Source organism: Ammospiza caudacuta, chromosome 1, assembly GCF_027887145.1.
Source record: "Ammospiza caudacuta isolate bAmmCau1 chromosome 1, bAmmCau1.pri, whole genome shotgun sequence".
NCBI classification, from domain to species: domain Eukaryota; kingdom Metazoa; phylum Chordata; class Aves; order Passeriformes; family Passerellidae; genus Ammospiza; species Ammospiza caudacuta.
This window is the reverse complement of record NC_080593.1, coordinates 913408-932285: the sequence shown is the minus strand read 5'-3', so window position 1 is coordinate 932285 and position 18878 is coordinate 913408. Positions and strand designations below refer to the sequence as shown.

The 18878-nt window shown below is 52.2% G+C and overlaps 1 protein-coding gene across 5 annotated transcripts in view; it reads left to right on the top strand.

Annotated features, from left to right (window-relative positions):
* Positions 1-18878, top strand: part of MAP4 (microtubule associated protein 4) — a 150969-nt gene that overhangs the window by 25663 nt on the left and 106428 nt on the right. For all 5 annotated transcript variants that reach the window (XM_058809682.1, XM_058809691.1, XM_058809657.1 and 2 more), the window contains exon 2: positions 4186-4237. The gene's annotated coding sequence lies outside the window, so the exon portion shown is untranslated. The remainder of the gene's footprint in view (positions 1-4185; positions 4238-18878) is intronic.

Genomic DNA, 18878 nt, shown 5'->3' with positions numbered 1-18878 from the left:
ATCATTTGGGTTGGAAAAGATCTCCAAGGCCGTGGAGTCCAGGCTGTGCCCAATGCCCTCCTTGTCCCCAGCCCAGAGCACTGAGTGCCACCTCCAGGGATGGGCACTCCAAACCTCCCTGGGCAGTTTCAGTGCCTGACCCCCTTTCCATGGGGAAATTCCTGCTGTGCCCACCCTGAGCTGCCCTGGCCCAGCCTGGGGCCGTTCCCTCTGCTCCTGTCCCTGTTCCCTGGGATAAGATCCCAAATCCCCCCGGCTGTGCTCTCCTGGCAGGAGCTGTGCAGAGCCACAAGGGCCCCCCTGATCCCCCTTTTCTCCAGGTTGAGCCCCTGCCCGGCTCCCTTATCCATTTCTCCTAGGATTTACTGTCACCTTTATGCAGATGTCTCATGCCATTGTGGGAACAGGAGTTTGATGCTGAACAAAAATTCGTTGAGCATCTGGAAGTGGTGCCCATGAAGGAAAAAAATCCATTGTATATTTGTGGATAAACTCTTGGTTTAGGATCTTGGTGAGTTCAGGAACAGGCAAGGAGACAGCGTAGGGGGTTGTGGCCGTAAAGGCAATTTCCTTCTCAGGGAAGGTGATCTTTAAGGAAGGTAATCTTAAATGAGGTCTTTAGGGTTCCTTCCACCCCAAACCATGCTGTGGTTCTGTGACTCCTTGTCAGGTTGTTGTGGTTATTGCTGGGAAGAGCCAGGGATGGAAATCTGAGCTGCCCAACCTGGATTTCATGGGCAGGGTGTATATATTTAGCTCGGGGCTCAGCAGCCTTTGCCTTTGGAACTGGCACCCGACACCCTGGGACTGCTCTGCATGAGGAATGTTGGAGCTGGGATGGGCAACGCCCCTCTTGGCCCCTCTGTGAGTGATCTCCGTGGGCTGTGTGTGTGTGCTGGAGACAGGAGCTATTTAAAGGGAGCTGTTTATCCAGAGCTTGGGGCAGCAGGCCTGAAGGGTGAGAGAACAGGAAGCTCCAAGGCTGAGGGGCTTTCTCCTGCAAGGCACAGCAACACTCCTGAGTTTGGGCTGGGAAAACACAAAGTGATTTAAGGGAGCTGATAAGGGCTGCTGGGTTGGGGAATGGCACATTCTGTATTTGTTATATCCTCAGTGGCTCTGGAGTGCATTCCACCTGGCTGGGTCAGTGATGATCCAGAGCACTGCCCTGCTCCTGTCTGTGCCATCCTGAGCAGGGACAGGGACAGTCCTGGGCTCTGGAACTGGACCCTGTCCAGTGGTGGTCCTGTTGGGAGCTGCTGCCCCTCATCCTTGTTGGGTGGCTGACCAGGATGGGCTCAGGGCTTTTCCCCAGGAGCAGCCAGAGCTGGGAGTTATCCTGCAAAGGGCTGGTAGACTGCTAGGGATGAGTAGGTGCTACTAAAAGCAGTAAGAACCATCAAAATCACAAAACCCTGAAGGGAATTGTTAATGTTTGCCCAGAAATGTGGATATGATTTTGGAACTCGCTGGAATAAGCAGTGTGTTAGGGATGGGGTGTGCTTGGTGAGCTCCTGGGTGGGAACCTGGGGTGCTCAGTGTGTTAATGGGGTGCAGGGGTGCAGTTTTTCTGGGAGGGGAATCTCTGAAGTTGGAATGCTCTGTACCAACAGGATGGGGAGCAGAGGAGCTGAGGAACAAGAACTACTGGTGCAGGATGTGGAACTGGATCTCGGAGGGAGCAGTCTGCAGGCCAGGCAGTGCCTGTTCCTGATAGCGCAGGCAGGCACTGGGCAGTGCCATTCCTGGGATCCCTGCTCTGCCTTGGGGCTGCTTTTCCATGGCAGCTCTGGGGAAACTGTGCTGGGAGGGAGGAAGGAAGTTGGGAGCTCGGGGTCACAATGCAGGGACAGCTGTCTGCTCCTTAAAACAGTTCTCAGAGGTGTTTCTGCAAACTGGATAGCAGTCCTGGTTAACCATGGCCACAGGAGCTGGGATGTGCTGGATATATGGGTTTTCTCCAAACTGCAGAACAGTCCTGTTAACCATGGCCACAGGAGCTGGGATTTGCTGGATATATGGGTTTTCTCCTGTTCAGCAAGGCTTCTGGAGCAGCCAGAGTCTTCCTCAGTTTATCATGTGAGGGGATGGGGTAGAGTCTCTCAGATTATTTTAAGACCAAAAACATAAGAAATCTTTGCAGCCACACCTTCAATTCCAGCAAATCTGTTGGGTTTTAGATATTTAACACTTCTGCTAGTCAGTGAGAGCACCCCCTAACTTAAAGAGCATCAGTTTTACAATAGGAGCAGTTAAAACCCCCACAGTACAGGAATTCTGCCCTTTAGGGGTTGTTTAGACAGCAGCCAGAGGTGCAGCTTTACCAAAGGAAAGGTTGGTTTGCCCATACTAAGCAGCTGTGGTGGATTTTATCTCACAGGCTGACCCAGCACTGCCCCATCTGAACCAAAAAAAGGAGCTCCTGCTTCTCATTTTCTTCAATTCTGCCTGAAAAGAGAGGTCTCTGGGTTGTTTTTCTTAACAAATAAGGTAAAGTTTTGGTGGTTTCAGTGCAGAGATTGGAATCTCGTGTGTGAGAGTGGAGCTCAGCTGTGGGCTGGAGGCCAGGGGAGCAGCCAGGGGGGCTCTCCAGGGGAAGGAGCTGGACAGAAGGACGTCCTGATGTCCCAGTGTGTCACAGGGTGGCTCACCTGCCAGTGAGGATGTGGAGGAAGGAGTGTGGTGTGGTTTGTGTGTGTGAGCTGAGCACCTGGTGCAGCTCAATCCTGCATTAGGGACTTCTCCTTTCCTTAATTAATGTGGCAACTCCCATTCCCAGCCCTTCTGGAGGGAGCAGGACTCTCTGGAAGGCTTTTCTCACTCCTGAGTGCTTCACTGAAGCTAAAATGACACTTTTCACTGGGCTGTTTCCTCATTTAGCTAAAAGCTCTGGCATTTCACTTCCCTGGAGCACGAAATGCCCATCTGTGGGGAGAGGAACATGGGTTGGTGATTCTGTCTGACTGCTGAAATGATATTTTCCTGGGAGATTGGCTTGATGACTTGCAGTGCTGGAGAACAAGTTGGACATTTATTTCTCCATGGGGATTGAAATGCTTGAACTCTGTGGCTCAGTTGATGTTCTCTTCTGCAAGGGGGCTAGAAGGAGTAATTACTGGGATAGAAAATTTTTTAACAGCTGTGTTTGCTTCACAATTAAGAAACATTATCAACAGAATGTAAAATATTGGGTAGAAAAATTTGGAAGAGGACAGGCAGGTGAGGAGATGGTTGCTGGTAAATCTGGTGGGATTTGCACTGGAATCACAGCAAAGGGAGGAAAGGAGCTGGAGCAGAGCAGGGCGGGCTCGTGGCTGGGCAGGTGTGCCAGGGACTGCCAGGGGCCCTAGGAGCTCTTAAGCCATTCACTGAGCACCTGAAATGCTGCTTAGGGCAGGGATGTCCTGATCAGCCTGCATTAATTCAGCTTTAATGCTGTGTTTGGAGAAACCTATTAAGGTGTGCAACGAGGGAAGAGCGGCTCACAGTTTTCATGGAATATCCTGAGCAGCTGAGCAGGTGTGGATGGGAAATGGCAATCACAGGGTGGTTGGAGTGTGGGGGCACCTCTGGATGTCACCCAGGGCAGGGTCAGGGAATTTGGGATGCTCCAGAGAGGAGCCTCCAGCCCCCCTGGGCAGCTGTCCCAGGCTCTGCCCCTCCATGGACAGAGGCTGTTCCTGCTGCTGGGGTTTGGTTTGTGCCACTGCTCCTGGTGCTGTCACTGAGCAGGGCCTGGCACCTTCTCCTGGCACAGTTTGGGAGATTTGTGTGCATTGATGGGATCCCCTGTGAGCCTGCCCTCATGCAGGCTGAGCAGGCCCAGCTCCTGCAGCCCCTGCTCATCAGAGATGCCCCAGAGCCCTGAACATCCCTGTGGCCCTGCTGGACCCTCTCCTGCAGCTCCTTGGGCTGAGGAGCCCAGAGCTGGACAGGACCCCCCAGCTGTGCCTCACCAGGGCTGAGAGGAGGGGCAGCATCCCCTCCCTCACTCCTGACCAGCAGCAGGAGATCTGACTCCTGCTGAGGAGGGAGCACCAGGAAAAGCTGCTGGATCACTGGAGGGGCTGCAGCAAATCCTCCCAGTTAATTCTGAGGGGCAGCACTCGTGTCCCAGCATCCCTGACTGACTCCTGCCGTGCCAGGGCTCTGTGCTCACACAGCTCCCTCTGCTTTGTCCTGCAGATCAGCAGCTCCTGAGGACTGAAGAACCTGCCCAGGGAACCCCTGCTCTGAGGTAGGAACTGAATTTCTGCTGTCCCAACAGAGATATTTGATTCAGGATCAGGGTTTGGTGCAGCTGTGTGTGCACACAGAGCAGCTGTGCTGGAACTGCAGCCCCAGCCAGAGATGGGAGATGGGGGCTGGTGTGGAGCAGGCATGGCTGGAATGCACTCACCTTCCATTCTGTTCTGATAAACCTTTAATTACTGCTCCTTCTACATCCTGCCAGTTAAAACCCTGCCAGACAGAGTCAGAGAAAGGTTTGGGTTGGGTTAACCCCACTCAGTGCCACCCCTGCCATGGCAGGGACACCTCCCACTGTCCCAGGTGCTCCCAGTCCTGTCCAGCCTGGCCTGGGCACTGCCAGGGACCCAGGGGCAGCCACAGCTGCTCTGGGAATCCCATCCCAGCCAGGAATTTCCAATTCCCAATCTCCCATCCATCCCTGCCCTCTGGCACTGGGAGCCATTCCCTGTGTCCTGTCCCTCCATCCTTGTCCCCAGTCCCTCTCCAGCTCTCCTGGAGCCCCTCCAGGCCCTGCCAGGGGCTCTGAGCTCTCTCTGGAGCTTCTCCTGTCCAGGGGAACATTCCCAGCTCTCCCAGCCTGGCTCCAGCCCTGCAGGTATTTATTGAGGTATCAGACATTGCTGGTTTCTGTTTGGGATAACAGGGCTGCTGTGGAACTCCAGGCTTATCCTTTCTGGCCACTTTCTTTCCTTGCCTTTTGTGCTTCAGAGGGCTCACATCTTGTTTAACTTGGTCATTCAAATCTTCTTTTTATCAGAGTAAGAGGACTACAAAAGATTAAAATGGGTAAACTAGGCTAAGAAAAACAACAAGTCTGATTTGATTTGTTGGGAATTGGGAGCAGCAGATCATGCAGGTTTTTATCCTGGCTGTCCTTTGGGGGAGGCACAGCACAGCTCCAGCTCTGGAATCTGCCTTCAGCTCTGCACTGGGGATGTTTGAGGTGCAGGTGCTCACCTGATGTGCTCTGAGGGAGGAATTACAATTTATTCCTGATTTTTGTGTGGACTGAGACCCAGTTGTCTCCTGTAGAGCAGTTTGGGATTGTTCTCAAATGCTGGTTATGTCTTGAAGTCCTGAGAGGAATATCTGCTGTTTTCTTCCCTGTTTGAGCCATCCATCTGCCTTTTCCTGAGCTGTCAGTGGCACAGCTGGTTCCACCCAGTGACCCTTGGCTCTCAGCAGTGCAGAGGGGTCACACAGACAGAGCTTTAACACCCTGATTTACCATCACCAACTCTATCCACTGCAGGTCACAGGAGCCTCACGAGCCCCCTAAAACTCACTTATGGCATAAAATTATTTCTCAGGTGCCTTTTTTTTTTTTTTTTCTGTGTCCTTAAATGTCAGATGCAGAGATAATGCCATAGGTGCAGAGTTTTTTATTTTCAGTGGGGCTGATGCTCCTGTCCATGGTGTGAAGAGGCTCTTGTGTCCCTGTTCCTGAGGGGGCTGGAGGGTGCTCCCAGTTAGTTCCTGAGGGGATGGAAGGGGCTCCCAGTTCCTGAGGGGGATGTAAGAGGCTCCCAGTTCCTGAGGGGACTGGAGGGTGCTCCCAGTTGGTTCCTGAGGGGCTGGAAGGTGCTCCCACTTAGTTCCTGAGGGGATGGAAGGTTGGAAGGGGCTCCCAGTTAGCTCCTGAGGGGATGGAAGGTTGGAAGGGGCTCCCAGTTAGCTCCTGAGGGGATGGAAGGTTGGAAGGGGCTCCCAGTTAGTTCCTGAGGGGATGGAAGGTTGGAAGGGGCTCCCAGTTAGTTCCTGAGGGGATGGAAGGTTGGAAGGGGCTCCCAGTTAGCTCCTGAGGGGATGGAAGGTTGGAAGGGGCTCCCAGTTAGTTCCTGAGGGGATGGAAGGCTGGAAGGGGCTCCCAGTTAGCTCCTGAGGGGATGGAAGGTTGGAAGGGGCTCCCAGTTAGTTCCTGAGGGGATGGAAGGTTGGAAGGGGCTCCCAGTTAGTTCCTGAGGGGATGGAAGGCTGGAAGGGGCTCCCAGTTAGCTCCTGAGGGGATGGAAGGTTGGAAGGGGCTCCCAGTTAGTTCCTGAGGGCATGGAAGGCTGGAAGGGGCTCCCAGTGCTGCAGGGGCTGTGCCCAGGCTCCCTGGGCATTCCTGCTGTCACTCCCAGGGCTGTGGCCACCAGCCAAAGCATCTTAAGCTGTTGTCTCAAAGCCACTTGAAGGGAAGCCAGGGAAGGTGGCTTATCTGCCCTGGGTGGGCAGGAGGGGGGCCATGCCCACAGCCTGTCCCCACGTGCTTGTCCCCGTGGCCTGGGTGGCCCTGCAGAGGTCACAGGGTGTCACCTGCTCCTCAGGAGGAGCCACACAGGGAAGGTGACAGAGCAATGGCAGAGCTTGGTGTTCTCCTCCTCCCTGCACCTGCCAGTCTTGAATGGGTTTTGTTTTTCCTCTTTTCTGCCTCTCTTGGCCAGGCCCAGTGTGGAGGGAAGGTCTGCCAGGCTGCTGGGATGTCTGGAATGGGTTTGAATTTCATGGAATATCTGCAGTGGGAAGGGACCCTTAGGGATCATCAATTCCAAGTGCCTGAAACAATGAGAGTGCTCTGCAGGCAGCCCTGGAGCTCTGACAGGTCCTGTTGTGCCTCCCAGCTCGTCCAGGAGGTGACTTTGCCATCAGGATCCTCCTCCCTGCATTTCTCCATTTCTGGGGGAGCTGTGGTGCACCCCAGGCATCCCTGGCCCCACTGCCCTTGTTCAGGGGTCCAGGACCTGCAGGTGTTTCCCCAGGCTGCACTGAGCAGCTCAGGGGCTTCCTGCAGTGATTTATGTGGAAATGTTTAACCCAGGCATTGGGTGTGAGGATGAGGAGCAGCAGCTTCCTCCCCCACATCCTGGGGCAGCTGGGGGAGCAGGCACGAGGGAGGAGCTGCCTGGATTGACCTGCCTGAGAATATCTTGGGTTCTTCACAAACCTCTTATCTCAGACTGTCCCTCAGGAGTCCCCAGTTCCTCCTGCTCACTGCACTGGGAGCTCTTCCAGCCAAGCCCAGGGGAATGTTTGGGGATGGTGGTGGCGGCACCAGGATCTTCAGTTGGTTCTTGTGTTGGTTCCACGTGTACATATGGGGAGAAAACACTTCTGAAAACGTTACCTGCTGGATAAATTTGTATTTTGTTGTGTAATGGCTCTAACTGGGAAGAAGCCCCCACAAACCCCCATCCTTAGGGTCAGTGTTATGGGGTGTGAGCCCCTGGCACGGGTGCCCAGAGCAGCTGTGGCTGCCCCTGCATCCCTGACAGTGCCCAGGCCAGGCTGGACAGGGCTGGGAGCACCTGGGACAGTGGGAGGTGTCCCTGCCATGCCAGGGGTGGCACTGGGTGGGCTTTGAGGTCCCTTCCAGCCCAACTCATTCAGGGATTTGAGGATTCTGAGTCACTTTACCACTTAAGGTTTTACTTTCCTAAAGTGATGTGGGAAGCACCCTGAACTAAAATCAAATTTTTTTCAGTTCTACACTGAATAGTTATTTATTTATTCCCCTCTTTTCCCCTTTTGAAGGGAGTTGCTGTGTCCAAGGGCACCTCAGTGTGGCACTGGACACTTCAGCCACACCTGGGATAAGAAAATGAATCATTCTCTAAGGAAACCACCACAGCATGCCTGATAAGCTGCAGGGACACCTGGAATGTCTTTATTGCTCTTTCTTTCATGAAATCTCAGCTTTTGTTTTCTAAGCAAAGCCTTGTATTGCAGGCACCCTTGAATGTGTTTGTTATCGGGAGCACGGAAATGTAAATACAATGGTGCTTGGGCTGCAGCAGCTCCTCCCTTCCTCCCCCTGCCTTCCTGCATGCACTTGGGGAGGGGGGAGCTGTTCTTGTGCATTAATTCATTCAGAAAGGACTGTTCTTGCCCCTGCTGCCACCTCATCAGATTTCAGAGACAGACAATTCTCTCCTTGAGAGCAAGAACTCACACAAGGCCTCGTGCTGTGGCTGCTCTTGGCATTCCCCCAAGCTCCTGCCTACCAGCACATCCCATTTTTAACTAGATAAGCCACACAGGCACTGTTCTGCTTGAACTGAGACTGCATTCTTCTCCTTGCAACATTTGAGCTCATTTCCTAGAAGAAGAACTGAAAAAACTGGGGCCTTCACCAGCCTGAGTCTCAGGGCCTTAAGTTTGCAGCTGCTTTGGAGAGCTTTGCCCAAGTGAGGCTGTGCTGGATGTGCTTGGTCACTGGGAGCTAATGTTGGTTGATCTCTCAGTCAGCAGGAATTTTGTCATTAAAACCAGGCCAGGACAGCAGAAAGGCTCCAATGTAGAATTTGTTCTTTGCCCTCAGCTGGGAGGAATTGGGCTCAGCTGTTGGATGTGAGCAGCACTTGGCCTCACTCTGTGCCTGTCATCTGCTTTTTTTACTGGCTCTGTCATGGACTTTGTGTGGCAGGAACAGCTTTCTGGGCACTCTTTCCCCTCAGTCACCGGGCCTTTCCTGCCCAAGGTGCCACAGTAAATTGTGCTGTGTCTGTGGCACCTGGGCTGGCCCTGCTCCCTGCCCAGGAGCTCAGGGCTGCTCCTCTGGCCCTGGGCCAGCTGTGGGGCTGAAGCAGCTCAAGAAAAATCCCCGGGATCCTCTCTAAGAATAAACATCACATGAGAGCAGGAGTGTCCCCCTGCCTGGGCAGAATTAAGTGTCCTGCTGGGAGGCAATAACAGCAGCAGCTTAAGGGCTGGGCTGGCATCCCCTTGTTATCATCTTATTACAGGGGTTCCATGCTGCTGTCTCCTTATCACAAAGGTTCCATACCTTCTTGGTGTTTCTGGTGGGCAGCTCTCAGAGCACTGACTTCCTTTTTCACAAAGCAGGCAACTGACTCCAGCTCCCTTCTCAAGGCCACCCCACTCCTTTATAGCACTCTTTTTTTTCTTGTTGCTTACAACTGTGGCCTGGTAAAGTCAGGCCTGTTCCTAATCTTTGATAATTGGCCCAGCTGCAGCTCTTTAGGGGTAAGATTACTTTCTACACTATCTTAATTTTCTTATATTCTATCCCCCTGCACCCCCGGGCTGCAGGGATGAGCTGCAGGGCCCCAGGCAGGAGAAGCTGCCCTGCACCTGCAACTCTCCTTGCTTCCAGAGCCTGCTGGGTCCATCAGTCAGCAACCTCTGGGTCCCTTTTGAGGGAGGTGGGGATGCACCTGCTGAGCTGTGGGCTAGCAGAGCTCCCTCTGGATGAAATGCTGCTGGATTTGCCACTGAACACTTCCCTGGAGCTGTGGCTTTGGCCCTGCCCTGGGCAGGAGCTGAAGAGCTGCTGGAGTGTAGGAGCAAAGGGGGATAGGAAAGTGGGGATGGACACAGACGAGAGATCTCTGCAGCCAGGTCTGGGATTTGGGGTTTATTGCACAGGGCCTGGGTGCAGGGCCCTGCTGGGATTTGGGGTTTATTGCAAAGGGCCTGGGTGCAGGGCCCTGCTGGGATTTGGGGTTTATTGCACAGGGCCTGGGTGCAGGGCCCTGCTGGGATTTGGGGTTTATTGCACAGGGCCTGGGTGCAGGGCCCTGCTGGAATTTGGGGTTTATTGCACAGGGCCTGGGTGCAGGGCCCTGCTGGGATTTGGGGTTTATTGCACAGGGCCTGGGTGCAGGGCCCTGCTGGGATTTGGGGTTTATTGCACAGGGCCTGGGTGCAGGGCCCTGCTGGGATTTGGGGTTTATTGCACAGGGCCTGGGTGCAGGGCCCTGCTGGGATTTGGGGTTTATTGCACAGGGCCTGGGTGCAGGGCCCTGCTGGGATTTGGGGTTTATTGCACAGGGCCTGGGTGCAGGGCCCTGCTGGGAGCTGCAGCCACAGCTCAGAGCAGGACTGAGAAGAGAGGGGGAGAGAGGATGAGAGCATAAAAGCGTAAGAGAGCGAGGTTCCCGTTACAATACAATAAATCATCTTCTGTGTTGAATATTCTGATTCTCACTAACCGATCTAGTACAAGATACAAATCCTACAGCATTTCCATACAGCCTATAAGAATCATTACATTACCACACTGTGTTACATTTTAAATCCTAAAAACTCCTCTTTGGGCCCTTCTGCCAAGCTGTAGGGTCTGCTCTGCCCCTTGGGCCTGTCTGCAAGCAGAGGGTGTTGTTCCATCCAAAGGGGATTAAAAACTTGGTATCATCTGGACTGGATTTAGTGCTTAAGGAAACTACCACTAAAATGGTTGAGGAATGTACAGTCTTAAGGTTCTTTATAATCACTTTGTTCAATTAACTTTAGAAATGTACTTTATTTTCATTTTTTTTACCAATACTCATCCTCTGTTCATCTACATAACTAAAATTTGTGGTAAATCTCCTTTGATCACTTTGTACTACGACACTACAGAAAATAGAGTAGATGAAGAAGGAGAAGCACCTCAGGCCACCACTTTGTCCTCCACCTTAACTCCATACTTAAATATACTAAAACACCCTAAAACCTAATTTTCTCACCTCAGTGATACACTACACTAATCTCTATTATCTGTCTTTCACTATTGTAATTTCTAGTTTATCTAGAAATCCTAGAAGCCTTCCCCACAAGTGAGAGTCAAAGGCAGTGTTTTTCTGGGGGTCAGGGTCCCCCAGAGCAATCAGAGGAATGAATATCCCCCTTACCCTAAGTTCCCACAGGCTCCTACCTTAGTTTAAAAGGATTTCAGTGTTTTGCCTTTCTCACCTGTGTGTGGGCACAAACATCCCTACTTAGGAGCAAGTCCTATTAATGTGGAATGTGGTTAATCCCCATTGCATCAGTTGTGGAGCTGCCCAGGATGAACACAATCCATGAATGGAATTGCCAAAGGTGGTGCAAAAAGCCCTTTCTGAGCAGGTTCTAGTGGCACACCAGTGTGTAAAGGCTGGCTGGGATATCCCAAACAGGATACCCTGTACACAGCAGGGTAAGAACAGGGATATCCCAGGGCTGGGCTGAACAGAGTCAGGAACAGGGATATCCCAAAGGTGTCCTTAACAGAGTCAGGAACAGGGATATCCCAGAGCAGGCAGGAACAGGCTCCACAGCTTGGAGCCTTCCAGGTGTATTCTGCTCCCACCCAAAATGTGTTTAGGGATTTTAATTCTCCATGAATTTCTGAGCACCTGAGTGACCTCCACAGAAAAGGAGGGAGTTTGGTTCCTGGCCTGAAAATCCCTATGGATGGAGTGGGGACATGCTTGTGTGTGGAGTGTGGGCACATCCCCATGGAGCAGGAGCAGGTCCCCAGCGTGGTCACAGAGCCAGGCACTAACAGAGCATTTGCTTTGCCTGTCAGAGCCTCCCCACAGCTTTGTTGTGGTTCCCAAAGGGCAGCCCCTGCCCTCTGCAGCAGCCCAGTGTGTCCCTGTCCCGTTCCCAGTGTGTGTCTGTCCCATTTCTAGGTTCTCTTGGGCAAATTTTGTCTGTTTTCTGGGAGTTTGCAAAGCCACACTCCTCAGAGCCCCTGCAGTCCCTCACTTGCTGTAGCCAAAGACTTTCAGAATTTGCAGATAGCTAAAACTTATTCCTTGGTATAGAGATACTTAGGTTTATTCTTCCAAAGCTTTTTAACCTTCCACTAGTGTTTAAAGCTTTAAAATCTTGTTTTCTCCTGAGAAATCCCCTTGAAAAAGCATTGCTGGGTTTGCTGTTCCACTCCTCTGGAACACCGAGCTGGTGCTGAGTTGCCATGAATGAAAATAATTCCACAGTCAACTTTGTCATGTGGAAGCTTCCAGTCCTGTGTCCTGATGGGCAGGTTCTGGTGCTCTGTAATTAAACTGTCAGGAGAAGGGCTTATTTTAATTAAAGTGAAGCAGCTGCTCTGGTACAGTCACTGGCACAACTGGAGCTGTTCTGTGCAGGGAAAGGAGCTGAGCCTGTGAGGAGTGGCTGGAAGCAGAGGTGGTGTCCAGCCTGTGCCTGATCCCCAGAATTAATTCAGGATTTGTCCTCTCTGACCTTGCTTCCCCTCCTACACTCTCAGATGTGTCTATACACATATTTATATATTATTATATATACAGAAGGCAGAACTGGGAGTTGATGAAAGCACTGAGGGCCTGCACAGTGGTACTCAAACTGTAATTAGGTCAGTCTAAACCTCTGAATTTCTTTCTCACAGCGTGACTTGACCTCATTCTCATCTCTGGGTTTGTCCTTCCAGTGTTGGTGCTGTACAGTTTTCATCCCATCTTAGAAATGAACACCCAAATTCTCACATGGGAACAAAATCCATTATTCTGGGAGAAATATATGTAAGACAAACGTGGAATTGGATGAATTCAGAGGGGCTGAGTGAAGTTTTGTGGTGGAACTTGTCCCGTTTGTGGTGCGCAGGCTGTGGCAGTGAGGTGGAGCTGCAGGACGGGGAAGGAGGAGGCGAAGCTGGGAGCTGTGGGTGATGCCCTCTGTGCCAGGCTGGGATCTCTGTGGCACAGCCAGGCTGTCCCGGTGCCGTGGGTTTGCCCTGGGGGCGAGGTGGGATCCAGCTCCTCCGGGCCGGAGCTATTAAAGGAAAGCAGCTGACAGAGCAGCTGCTGGGGCTGGGCCCGGCCCAGCATCCTGCAGAGAAAGTGCTTTGCAAACAGCCCTTTCCTCCCCTGCCCCCACTGCTGCCCCGTGCCAGGAGAGCAGGAGCCTCTTCCCCCATGATTGATGAAACTCTCCTTTTTTGGTGCTGCCTCTCTGGGCAAGCAGCACAAGAAATCCCCTCTGCTGCGAGGCCCTGAGGCCTGCAGGGCTCTGGGGGCTGCATTTTACAGCTCCTCACTTGGCAGCTAAAACTTCCAGGTCTGGGCTGAAGGTGGGCAGACTCTGGTTTTTTTTTCCTTAGATAAATATTTGATTTTTGGAGTCCTTTTTAGGGCTCTTGCTTCAGTGCTGCTAGGCCTGTGCAGAGATCCACGCTCGAAAGTCCCTCACAGTTATTATCTATGAACTCATCTTCCATGTGGCTTTTTTGAAGGCCAGCCAAGAGCATTAAGCCCCACCTTCTAGAGTCCCTAATCCCTGCTGGGGCTTAGGGGAAAGTTATTCTTGTCCTCCCAGTGAAGCTTCTCTGGCAGAGCACCTCTCTCTGTAACTTAAGGCAAGTTTATTAATGTGACTTTTTATCAGCTTGGAAGGGGGACAGCCCAGGATGGAGCAATCCAGCTTGGACACTCTTACCCCATCCTGCTGAGTGCTGGATGGCCCTGACATTGCCCAAAGGGAGGGAATTTCAGGAGGGTGCTGTGCTCTTGTCTCAGCCATAATTACCCATAGGAAAGGGCTCTTTGCAGGCACCAGTGCCACAGTTCTTTTGTGGGAATGGGTGCAGCTGGAGGGGACTCTGGGTGCTGGGGTGGTTCTTTGCAGTTGTATCTCTCTTCTCTGCTCAGCCTGACATTCCTAACGCCTCCCAGCTCTGCTTTTCATCCACTTGTGGCTGTGCTGGCCTCCAGCCCTCTCCTGTGTGAGCCTCCCCCTTCCACCATCCCTCCTTCTCCAGGGCTGCTCCACGAGGGATTCCTTCATGTTCTCCAGCCAGGGATTCAGACAGGAGGGCAGCTGAAGCAGTTTTACTTTCACTGTTGTCAGTGTGGTGGCTTTGGGCAGCCCTGGTGGTCAGTGTGGGGTCACTGGAGGGTTTGGGGGTGGCTCAGGGCCCTGTCTGGGGCTGAGGAGCTGAGCTGCCTCTCTGGTGCTGCCTTCCTTCCACAGGGAAGTTGCAAAACCCCCCTCAGGCTTTTGGGCAAGTGCAGAGCAATTGCAGGAATTGCAATTCCCAGGAATGTGGCAGGGCTGCTCTCCTGGGTGTCTGGAGTTCTCTGTCTGGGTTCTTGGGCAGAGTGTGGCTCCCCAGAGCCTGAGAGCAGCAGGAGTTGCTGTGGAGTGCCCTGATAACACAGCCAATCTCCTCACCTGGGCACAGGGGAGGCTGGAACAGGGCCAGGAGGGAACTGATGGAAATCCTGCAGGTGAGAGCCTGAAATGAGAGTTTGCAGAGCTCTCAGTGCAGCTGAACTGAGATCCAGCAGGGCATCTGTGCCATGGAAATGCTGAGCTCCAGAGGCCTGGATGGGAGGGTGGGCAGGCCCTGGCACAGGTGCCCAGAGCAGCTGTGGTGCCCCTGATCCCTGGCAGTGCCCAAGGCCAGGCTGGACAGGGCTGGGAGCACCTGGGACAGTGGGAGGTGTCCCTGCCATGCCAGGGGTGGCACTGGATGATCTCTAAGATCCCTCCAAGCCAAACCATCCTCTGACAGCATCCCATGACACAGGTACCTGCACACACCTCTGTGTGTGTGTGTGCATTCAGCCATGCTCAAACAGGAATTCTCCCCAGTTCTCTTGCATTTGGATATTCCTTCTGCCTTGATCTTTGGCAGAGATCTGACTCCAGCTAATTACTTCTATTTTGCATAAGTGCAGAATGTGGAGTTTATTTTTGAACTGCTTTTACTGGGTTGAAAATAATGTTAATCAGGGGCATGTAATATTCATGTTGCCCACCACTGGAATTCCTCGAAGTCCTGGTATTTGTTTCTCTGTTCCTTTCCTCTGCTGACACCAGCCCTGGCCACAGTGATCCCTTTGTGTGCAGACTGGAACCTTCCATCACACCTGGCAGTGATGGCATCAGTCCTGTCCAGGCAGCTGTGCTGTGAGAGAGGGAAACTGGTGTAGATGAAACAGAGACAATACCAAGCAGCACACTCCATTTCCACAAGGCTTCAAACCCTTTTTATTATAGCATGCATGCTTTTATACAGTCTTACAAAAATTACAAAAGGGAGTTTACACTTCACTCATTGGTCAGGAGAGACAAAGTGCTCAGTGGAACAGGCAGCTGCAGGTTTCTCTTATTTATCCTTCTTTCCTTTCCTTCTTGGTTTCTATGTCAACCACCTTGGTAGGAAATTCTTTCAGGGGGAAATGTGGATCCTCTCTGGGGTAAACAGGGATCCTCTTTGGGGTAAAAATGGATCCTCCCTGGGGTAAACGTGGATCCTCTCTGGGATAAGCATGGATCCTGTCTGGGGTAAAAAAGGATCCTCTTTAGGTTAAACAAGGATCTTCTCTGGGGTAAACAGTGATCCTCTTTGGGGTAAAAATGGATCCTCCCTGGGGTAAACGTGGATCCTCTCTGGGATAAGCATGGACCCTGTCTGAGGTAAACATGGATCCTGCCTGGGGTAAAAAAGGATCCTCTTTAGGGTAAGCATGGATCCTCTCTGGGATAAACAAGGATCCTCTCTGGCTCACAGCAGTCACTGTAAAACCCCTTCCCCAGGAAATGTTCAGTGCAATGTGATGGGTGTGCAGGGACTCCTCTCTGGAATCCTGGCTCTGTGGGGCTGTGCTGAGCTCTTTGGAGGGAATTCTTTGTGGGATGCACTGGCAGCAGGATGGGAAGGGGCAGAGGCTCTGGCTGCTGGCAGGTTTTGGCTGTGCCAGGATCACCAGTGAGGTGTGGGGTGGAATCACAGCAAGGTCAAGGCTGGAGTGCCCCAGGTGCCTCAAGGAGCTCACTCTGTGAAATGCAGGACTTTGAGGAATTCCAGTAGTTGGTAACATGAATATTACATGTCCCTGATTAACATTATTTCCAAGTCAGTAAAAGCAGTTCTGGCTGGGGCACAGGCTGTGTTTGAGCAGTGCAGGGCCTGGAGCTCCTCTGAAGAGCTCACTGCAGAGCTGAGAGGCTCCTGGAGCATCCATTGGTCCATGGATGAGCCTGGGTTCCTTGGAAGCACCCTCCTGCAGCAGCCCTGTCACCCTGGGCTTGTTCCAGCTCTGAATGTGCATTGTCCTGTGGGGTTTGCTGGTGCCATGGTTCCTGCAGCGCTCTTGCAGCTCCAGTGCAGTTTTTATGGGTGCTGGGAGCTTTTCCTCGCTGCAGTTCTGGAGTGTGTGATGTTCCTGGGATGCTCTCTGCAGTTTCACAGAGTCCTTCACAGTCACAGACTCCCAGCCTTTGACTGACACCCCCATATCCACCAAAGCACAGCTGAACTCAAGGAGCCTTGAGTCATCCACGGTGCCCTTCTGGTCCTGCACTTTCCTTAAAGTCCCTGCACTCTAAAGAAAAAATCTTCCTTTTTTTTTGGTTGGATCAAATAGAGATAATTCCAGTATGAATGAATATCCACATTTAAAAAGAGCAGGTGGGAGCTGCTGTAGTAAATCTGGGAAATGCTGGTCTGGCAGCCTTCGGGCCACCCTCAGCAATGGCTTTGGAGCTGACAGTGAGCAGGAGCTCCACATGTAGAGAGAGGAGCTTGTTTTACAACTTGCCTCTGGCTGGAGTGGGATTTGTGCCTGCTTCTCCTTGGAGACTTCAGCACCCCATGAAATTGAAGCTCTCCAAGCCACGAGTGGCTGCGAGGCAGGGAGAAAATAGAAATTTCCTCAAATCTCCAGAAACTGAGAGAATCTTTTTAACATTGCCAACGAGGCAGGGATGCTGGAGTTGTCTGCTGCCAGGCTCTGCTAATTCATGTGGCATCTGAATAATTGATGGTGGGGAAGGCACAGCTCAGTGGCCTTATCAGTGCTTTCCTCAGGGAAATGGAGCTGATGAGAATGTTTCTGATCACGGAGCAGAAATCATCATTAAGGACTGGGATGCAGCAAATTGAGTTTATTTGCAGCACCAGTAACAGCAAAATCAATGCTTGAAACAGAGAAATGGCTCCAAATCCCTAAGGAATGACACCCTGCAGTTGATGGACACCTTGAGGAGCCTCAGATTTCCCTGTGGTGGGAGGCCCAGGTGGGAGAGGCTGTTCTGACCTGAGAGGTGGAAGGAGGAGATGCCAGACGTGCAGGGGGAAGTGGCTGGAGCAGACAGTGACAGGGGGAAGCAATCAGGGCTGGAGTTCTGCCTCGGCTTTGGGATCCTGCTGGGACTTCATTAAACCCATCTGAAGTGGGAACTGAAAACTTCCTGTTTATTGTCTGCTCTGTGGCCATCGAGGGGCTGTGGAAGTGCCTGAGATCTGTGTGAAGCCTTCAGAGCTGTTTCATGGTCACATCCTGGAGTCCCAGACTGGTTTGGGCTGGAAAGAACCTCAAAGCCCATCCAGTGCCACCCCTGCCATGGCAGGGACGCCTTCCATTGTCCCAGAGTGATCCAAGCCCTGTCCAGCCTGTGTTGTCCTTGTGTTCCCTTGTGGAGGCAATAGCAGGAACTCTTTTCCCTTTACTTATGCATTTCTGGTTTTTCTATAGCAATCTGGAGGCTCTGGGGCTGACTGAATTTATTCTGAGAAATTAAAGTGAGCCAGAAGGCTCAGGGAGTTTGTGCTGAGAAGGGAAACAACCCTACAAGTGCTTTGTCTGTTTAAGGAGTTCAGGCTAAAAATCATCAAATGCCCCAAACCTGCTCCCTTTGTCCCCAAACCTGCTCCCTTTGTCCCCAAATCTGCTCTCTTTGTCCCCAAACCTGTCTCCTCTGCTCCTGCACTGTCTCTTGCCTCTCACACAGGAGGGCAGCAGTCATTTAAGCCTATAAATAATAGCTGGAAAATCCCTTGCTGTATTTCTGGGTTGTCTGAAGGAGGAGGTGGCTCTGTGACTCTCTCTGAAATCCCCATTTGCTGGCAGTCCAAACGTGCACAGAAATCAGGAATATTTGATGTGCTGCCTCCCTGTGTGCCCTCCCAGGAGCTCTGGGGAAGCTGCCAGCTCACTCTGCTCTCAGCAGCACCTCCAAGCTGAAGTTTGGTTTGATTTTGCTGTGCAAATATCTGGAATCTCCTAATTAATCCTGCTTTGATGATGCCATCGGGTGCTTGGGCTGGTCCAGCAGGTCTGGAGATCCCAAAGAACTGGAGACCTTCCCTCTGCCAGGGGTGGTACCTGCACATCCTCTTTGGGGAATCATAATCATGCCTGAATATGGTTCTGGGATCCAGGTCACCCTTTCTGAGCTGGTTTTTCCAGCACTGGAACTGAGTGTGATTTTAAGTGTTGGGAAGATTTCATTAAGGATCTCTCAGCCTCCATCTCTCTGCCTCTAAGAAGCTTCTGGTGATCTGAGGGATTTCCTGTGACTCCAGAAACAGCCACAAAGCAGAGCTCTTGCTGTGTTTCACTTTAAACCAATAAATAAGTGAATCCCATTGGTTTAGGCTGTGCCAAAATATCAGAAATGCCCAGATTGGGTCACAGAATTTTGTGCCCAGCCAGGGAATGTGAGGAACGTCGGCGGCCCAGGCGGTCGCTGTGTCCTCTCCCCTGGGAGATGGATGCAGAAATCTTTCCATGGATTCCGGGGCTCTGAAGGAGGATGACTCTGCAGATCTCTGCTCTCCTGTTTCCTCAGCAGCCACGGCTCAGTGCTCCCAACACTCACAGCTAAGAAAAGCAGCCTGACTTACCCAGGAGAAATGGGAATGATGAGCTGTCCCTGCTCCTCCCAGCCAGGCATCTCATTTGGGATGGAGTTTGGAGCTAATTTTACAGGAGCAAGAGGGTCTGATGGGATAATGGATGTGTGGACATCAGGGTCTCCTTTAAACCAGCAAAAGGGAGGAAGTGTTCCTTCCCTGCTCCTCCTGGATGGGAGCAGGTTTCTCTTCCCTCTCTGGCCAGGGGCTGGGTCCAGCCTGTTTGGAGCAGGATGGAGCCATGGAGGGACCTGGCAGGGCTCTGGGGCTGGAATGC